Here is an 8328-nt window from a genome sequence, read left to right as displayed (position 1 = left end):
TAACAAGGGATGTAGTTTATATTCCTTTCAGTTTCTAGAGCTATGAATTTCCAATCAATTTCCGTATAAAAATTGAGGGAATCATCCTTGGTGGTAGCAAATATATGCATATGTTTTGTTATCAAAATAATGCTTAATCAATCTGAAACACCAATCTGTTTTCCACTCCTCTTACATTGGGTTGATAAACAGTTTGATAACGATAAAAAAGTATGGCACTCGTATTGTTAAATGGACGACAATAAAAAATAACCTACATGTATGCATTAATATGTGGTCTGACAATATATTTTCTAATTTCATTTATATGATTTATAGATGTATTATTACCCCAAATTATCAATTTGTAAAAAGATAAAGTGTGTTACTTTTTTTTTTACTTTATACAAATATTATAGATCTGGATTTTAAATGTTGATATACAGTGTTGGGTGTTTTGATAACGTTTTCGATGCATTGTCTTAACCATTCTTATATTGTATTACGTATACAATAAAATACACATAAATAAACATCTTTGTATGATTTATTCAATAACCTGTATACATGTATGACATTTTAAAAATTTCCGTTCTACCTTTGGCACTTTTAAATCTACAGGGCCCGGTTTTTCGAAAGGTGGTTAAATTTAACACTGTGTTAAGGATAACGACATGTTAAATCCTAATCAAGTGATTAGCTAACACAGTGGTTAAATTCTGTTGATCAAAAGCAATTTAACGCATTGGTTAGCAAACACTGTGTTAACCGAGTTAACCACTTGGTAATCACTTGGTTACCCATAATTCATTTCTACTTCCTATATATATGAAGAAAAAAGAAGATTTTGCTTTGGGATTTCAATAAGTTTGAATTTAGTGAAATATTATTGATATAATTATATGTTGAACATCTATATCATTTCCAGGGTTCCATCCTATATAGTATGCAATTTTCCAAATTATTTCATTCTTTTCTTGTTGTCTATATAACACCATTAAAGTACAATGTAATAGCTTCAAAATACCATTATAAATTCCTTTCAATGTGTAAATTAATTACTAGGTACATGTATCATAAAATACAGGTCAAAGGCTCAACAAATTTTCTAATTAATTTATAGGGTTTAACGTACACTAATATTCTATGAAAAGACAATTTGTCTTGGAATAAGAAAGCTTATGCAATTTTGAGAAAAAGTATACCGCATATTGCCAATTTCATTGAGGTTTGAGAAATATATGGTCATTTAAGTGAACCACCATTTCCACTTTACTCTATTTATCATAGATTCATATGGTTCTTCTTCAGCAAAACATCTTTACTTAATCTTTAAGAGGTCAATTGTTGTTCAACCTCTTTTAATAGGAAACCTTATTCAATACTGCATGTATCTACATGATATTATCATTCTAAAAGCACCACATCACTTAGAAATACCCTTGCATGCATAACCTCCTCCTATGTATTGATTTTCATAAAAAGAAGTGGTTTGAAATCTTTCACCTAATATTATGAAACTTGTGGCAATTCCTAGTGTCAATTCTCACACATATTTGAAAACATGTATCACCGACACTAAAAATTGACCTATTTTGAAAATTGGATGAATTGTAGCATTTTAGAGACAAAATTACATACATGCCGTCCTGCATGTGATTACTTGTTTAAATTTCTTAAAAAGCAAGCTTAACAATCATATCTAATAAAAATCTTTCCAACCATGATAAAATAAATAAGACCTACTAGTGTGATGCCTGCCTTTTATCAAAATAAAATTCAAACACACCCTGGTAGCTGGAGACGGATAAGAAATCCAAGAAAAATGTTCAAATTTTACATGTTTTCCTATTAAATGTATAAATTTAATACAAAGATAAAAATATGGTTGCTTCTTGTTCATTTCAAAAGTAGTTACTATAGCAGATGTTATTTTAATTTAAGTAAAATGTACATTTTCATATCCTACATGTAATTTAAATTGAGACAATTGGAAGAAATGGGTGATTTTTCAACTATATGTAAATATATGAGTAAAATTTCACCTTTGGACAGGAAGGAGCTAAAAACTTGAATTTTTTTTTTTACATTTTGTATTCAATGATAACTGCATTTGTCTTCATGTAAACTTAATTTGAAAGAAAAAAATGCCTTAAATAAAAGGGTAAGAGGCTTACTAGTATTAAATGCATATTTTTATACAAGGACAATATAGACAAAAACATACAAAATAAATGTATTAAATATTTAATCTATCATGGGTAATTAAAGACATTTTAACTGCTACAATTTGTCATAAAAAACACAACAATATAACATTTACACCTAAAAGCTGTGATAAACAAAAACTGAGTCATCTATATGTAACATTCTGTGTATACTTAATGTTTCTTTATTCGGTATTTCATATTTGGATGAAAATCTCTATTATATTATAAAAGTACAAATATAAAGAAATCAACATACTCTTTTACATGAGAGAGAGAGAGAGAGAGAGAGAGAGAGAGAGAGAGAGAGAGAGAGAATGCAAAGGTTTAATACATTCGCATTGTTTTACATACTTTAATAATTATAATTTCCAGTTTATGGTACTTTAAACAATTTCATAATAAAAACATGTTAGACATGTTAATAGAGAGAGAGAGAGAGAGAGAGAGAGAGAGAGAGAGAGAGAGAGAGAGAGAGAGAGAGAGAGAGAGAGAGAGAGAGAGATTCAATTTTTTTGGGCTATTGTGTATTATAATTATAAATTAGGATGTAGACATTAGATTAAATGTCACAATAATTGTTCTCCTTCTCTTGGTGCATGGTGTTTGAGGCTTAGAGGTTGGTTGTTGTCAAATACTCATCTTTCTCAGTCTCTCCAAGTCCTCTTCAAATAAACAATGCAGGCAGTTAATTCCTGTATCATGCAAATCTGTGAATTAAAAAGGATAAAATGTAAACAAAAAGACAACAATTGTGAAATAAAGACAAATGTAGTCATAGTTTGGGACTAAACTTCATATTCACCTTAAATTTTTAACAGTTCTGATTACAAAATTTGTTTAAAATGGACACTACAGAAAACATGTACTGATTTATGTATACATGTATGTACCCTGTTCTGATATGAGTTACATGCATATACATGTAAAGATGATGATTCTGGTTTAGCAAAGCAGTTCACATCCAGGTGACATTAAACTCTTAATAATTCAGTAATTGAGACTTATCAGGTTTGTTGATTGAGAGTACAGTAAATGTAATAATACTTCCCTAATTGAAATTTTCAGTTAAATGTTAAAATATTTAGTCTTAATTAAAGCATATAAATGCTCTGTTATAAATTGTTTGTGAAATACCATGATAATTGAAAAATTGTCACTTCAACTGAAAATACCCAACCTTCAGTGAAAAAAAAAGAAATAGAATCACACCTTATGCAAACAAAAGAACCTCTCAATTTCACTTCTGATCTTGGTATGCATGTTTGAATAAATTTCTCCTTGGCTGAATTTTGTGGGCCTCATGAAGTATGGCTTGGGGAAAATCTTTAAGTAATTAATTTTTAAAATGTATTGAAAATACAAAACAACAGATTTTTTTTAAATCATAAAGATATATACTTAAAACATGTCAGAAATGCATTTATTAATAATGTAAAATACATTTGAAATAGATACACTTCAAAAAACGTGTGCATCATGATTGGGATCTGCCCAGTGAAAAGAAATAAATAAGGTCAATGCTTCAAAAATTAAAAATGCAGTTATTCTTTAAAAAAGTGATTTAAAAAAGGAAGATATAATATAAAATACATGTACATAAATATCATACCAATATTGCTCCAATCAGATATAATTTTAGTATCTTTACATTGCTTGACTATGCATAACATTTATTTAGACTATAGACATTTTAGAAATAATTTTGATCCACCACTTGCATTTTGTCAAAAGGGAGATAAATCTTAATATGCAGTAACAACATTGAAAAAAATTATGCTAACACGTTCACTCAATATTTATTTATCAAGAAGCTGATAATTCCTTTCTCATTAATGTTTTAAAAATTCAAGGAACAAATTGTACAATGTTTTTGTTCTTATAGTACCCATTTCACTAATCATTTTGGAAATTTTTGTTAAATGTCTTATGTGACAACAACAATATAAGCAATGTGAAGGTCAAATAAGAAAAAAGTACCTTTTACTACTGTCAACAATGCAGCCTCCTCCAATGAAGGGATCCTTCAACATAGGGGGTATGAACCATGTGTAAAATCCTTCTTCCATAATTATATCACACAGATACTGCAACTTTTCATGTCAAGCCATTTGCTTTTCCGTATCTTAATCATATGTAAGATTTTTTAAACTTTAAAATTTCTGAAAAATGCTTCTTATACCAATTTTTTGAGTTGAAGTGGCAAAATAATTACACTGGCGGCCATATTTAATCACTGTGTTAAATCTTAACCAAGGTACTGTGGGTGGATTAAAGTTAACACAGAGTTAACACATGGTTAAACCCTAACACACTTTCGAAAAACACTTAACCATTTCGTTAACTTTAACACCGAGTTTAACACAGAGTTAACACGGTGTTAGAGTTAACCACCTTTCGAAAAACCGGGCCCAGGAAAACGATATCTCTCACATTACTTGCATTCTAGCTAGCATTAAGTATTATAGCGAGCGAGCTCGCCGGGGCACAGCGCCGGTGAGCGAAGCGAGCTCTAAGAACCAGTATGCGCGGGAAAAAGCACGAGCTAAACCTACAGTTCATCAAACAAAATTGTTTGTCTACGTCCCATAATGCTCTCTAATGTTTTCATCCGTGGTGCTATGCCAAAATGGACGACTTTTAACTCGTAATTTACAGTGACTTAAAGTTTGAAGACACGTTTTGAGTACCGTTTATGCTTTGGCGACACTCAAAAGATTTGTTACATGCTTCTATACTTTCGTATTGAGTCGAGAAACGTAAACAAAGACGAACAAAGTTATGGATGACGTCACAGTGCACTCGCGCTATATTTCCCGCGATAAATTTAGAGGTGGATCAAACATCTGTAATGAGTGTACTGGCTATTTCAGTATAGACCGCGATACCTGCCTCATTGACATATGAATTGTTTTTATTTTTTTATAATATAGAGATTTTATATTTATATACTAGCAAGAGCCATACTTTACTGTCATATTGATCCATTTTTAAGCTAATTGTGCATGCATGTACAGTAGGCAGGTGTGTAGCCTATATGAGTAGGGAGGAAATAAACAATAAGACATTTTGAACTAAATAAAAATGAATAAAATGAAAAAATAAACAGTTGAAAAATTATGTAGATATTACATATACTCAGACCATTAAATTGTGGGAAATTACACACCTACAAACAGGTACCGGGCTCTCTATCTATCTCTCTCTTTCTCTCGGTAGTGGGTTGCGCCGTATGTATCATAACCATTATAATTAGTACCTTTGGCATATCTATTGTAGAGCAATACTCTCTCAAAAATTCTTTGACGTTCGTTGATACCTAAACAAAACTACAAGTTGACAATGATGCAAGGTCTGTGTAATTCTTGCTGCGCTCGCCAGAACGGTAGCACCGTAAAACATATTAAATATTGAAACATTTGCATTGATATCCTGCATTTAAATTTCTATTTAAAATACCAGTTATCGAATTTCGTTTGGTGTATGTAAGTTTTGTTTAAAGTGCTTGGTTTTTTTAAACACGTTTAACTACCAAAGAGAGTATTGTTTGCTTTATATTTATATCTCCAAAGTGATTTTTTTTCAAAAATATTCAATGGCCATTAACTCAAAAAGTAGGTCATTGACCCATTGACCTTGAATGGGAAAAAAATTCCTACAATGAAAAGGTTCTATAACATGCAATGGTTCTTTTTTCTTTATTATCATTTTTTTTTCATTCCGAGTTAATGCCATCCTTTAGAAAAAACACAACAATTGGATGTTAAAGAGTACATGTACCTGACTTTTAGACTATCACTCAGTCCTTCCTATCCTCGACAAAAATCTTCTTGGTTTATTTTCTTGTAGAAAGAAAAATTAAATTTTGAAACAATCTTATTTTTTCTTAACGAACTAATTTTCTGGATGTGAATGAAATTTAAAACCTTTCTCAGCAGTTTCATCCATATGTTATACATGTAGTATGTTCCATTTGTGCCACTGATGCATTTTTAGACGGCTTATATATTGGTATGGCTAAATCAGGGATTATCAATATTACTAATATTGATAGTATTGATAAGCTTTTATGTAATTGAAAAGACCAATTTGATGTTTCTTTTAATTTTGAACATCAATTCAATGAATTATTGGATTGAGTGAAAGATGCTATATAAATAAAAATTAAATTATATCTACCATCTAGGCGGTTATTTTCATAATTAGTAAACTAAATAATTTGGTACGATACAAAAACTTGTCATGAATAAAGACACGTTTTATTTGTCTTTGATAATATGTTTGCCTCTCTCAATTATTGATAAATAAGCGTCTCAAAAGAAAGCAAAAACCAAGACAGTATCAATTGTTAATAACAAAAGAATTTACCTATAGAGGAAATGAACGCTGGGGTGTTAATGAAGCATATGGAATCTGAGTTACATGTAATTTCGTGAAATCACAAAATTTAATGTTAATAAGGACAAAAGTTCAATTGAATGTACGGTGAACGAAGATAGTGTTCGAAAGCCTTGTAAAAATCCTTCTTCATCTACAAACATCACTTTTCCTGTTATTTCTGTTGGAAAAACTAAGACGACGTGCATTATTTATCGCAAAGTCAAAGGGTTTGCGGCCTTTAAAATCGGGTAACGGGAAACATCTTCCCATACTAGGAATGAGAGTACCAATGCACCGGATGTTGACATCAGAGAAGTGTTAATACAAGATTGAGCGGCACAGATAAGGTATGGCTTAGGTGATTGGCTGAATTAATTGCTGAAATAATGATTATTTCAAAGTTAATTTATCACTGTTTAAAATAAATGATGGTATGGCCAAGGTGATTGGCTGAATTAATTGCTGAAATAATGATTATTTCAAAGTAAATTTATCACTGTTTAAAATAAATGATGGATAGAAGAAGTACTACAGAAAGTAAAGAAATAAGAGTGGTTGAAATAGGGGTAGGTGTCAATTTCTTAACTTGGATTCATTTGCTCCGGATCGCTGTAAGTTGTAAACAAGCTCAATTTTGACCTGTAAACGCCATTGGACCCTATGTATTTCTATTGATTTTTGTTAGTGGTTCGAATGAACTTTCAAATGTGACAAAGGATGTGTCTGTAAGTATAATAGCAAATAAATAGCCAGGTGGGTTTAGGTTAACATTGAGCCCTATGGGAAATGAATTGGTACTCTTTCCCCATACATTTTCTCCGGTTAGTGCCATGTTGCTTTGCGGACGATGATTGTTTACCAAAGGGGAATAACCCAAAAATAACATAGGCGAAAGCAGTAAAAAAGTCGGAGAATCATCGGACGATTTTTTAATTCTGGTTATCGTATAAAATAGGCTTTATTTTCTTTTTAAAATCTACCTTACAGAAAAAACTATGTTACGACGGCCAAAAACCAATTAAAGCCCTATAGGTCAAGTTTATTGATAGATACACATAAAATACCTTTCGATTTAATTTTTAATAAAAGACATTAAGTACATACATTTATTAGTTTATAGATGTTTTAATGTTACATGTAAATATCACGTGTAAGTGTCAGAAGCATTTTTAAAAGCATCGAATCATTATTTTTTGAAAGATGTGTTGTCTCATAGCTGCAACGGTGTGTGCATACAAATTGAATAACGCGCGCTAGCTCGTTATGATAATTTGTTTGCACTCATCGTTGCAGTTTTCAAAAAATAATGATTCAATGTTTTTTTACGTTTTTTAAACATTTATTTCCTTCCCGCAAATATGATTTATTTTTAAAAAGCTCTGTCTTATTCAACGAGTAATGCGAAATTAACGGAATAGCCATTGGAACAGCCGAAATATGCTGACAAAAATAGTGCACAGCGTTTTAAATTCTAATAACACAATTTTTTTTTCTTTTTGTAAATTAATGAATTTACTCTTGGTATATTAAGAAATTAATCAACTGAATTCATTTAACTGTCAAAATATATTTACATCAATGAAATATTTATCAGCGTAAGTATAATATCAGGTCGTTATTCGGTTTGAAGTCGCGAGAAGAGTCAGTTCATGTTCTTCCAGAAACACTGAAGGAATACTGAATGTATTCATATGCACCAGATTTGGTGATTGGGTCTTCTGTGTTATGCATAAATATCACTCAAATCAACCAATGCAATTTA

This window comes from Magallana gigas, chromosome 7 (genome assembly GCF_963853765.1).
Source record: "Magallana gigas chromosome 7, xbMagGiga1.1, whole genome shotgun sequence".
Taxonomy (NCBI): domain Eukaryota; kingdom Metazoa; phylum Mollusca; class Bivalvia; order Ostreida; family Ostreidae; genus Magallana; species Magallana gigas.
This window is presented reverse-complemented; position numbering follows the sequence as displayed.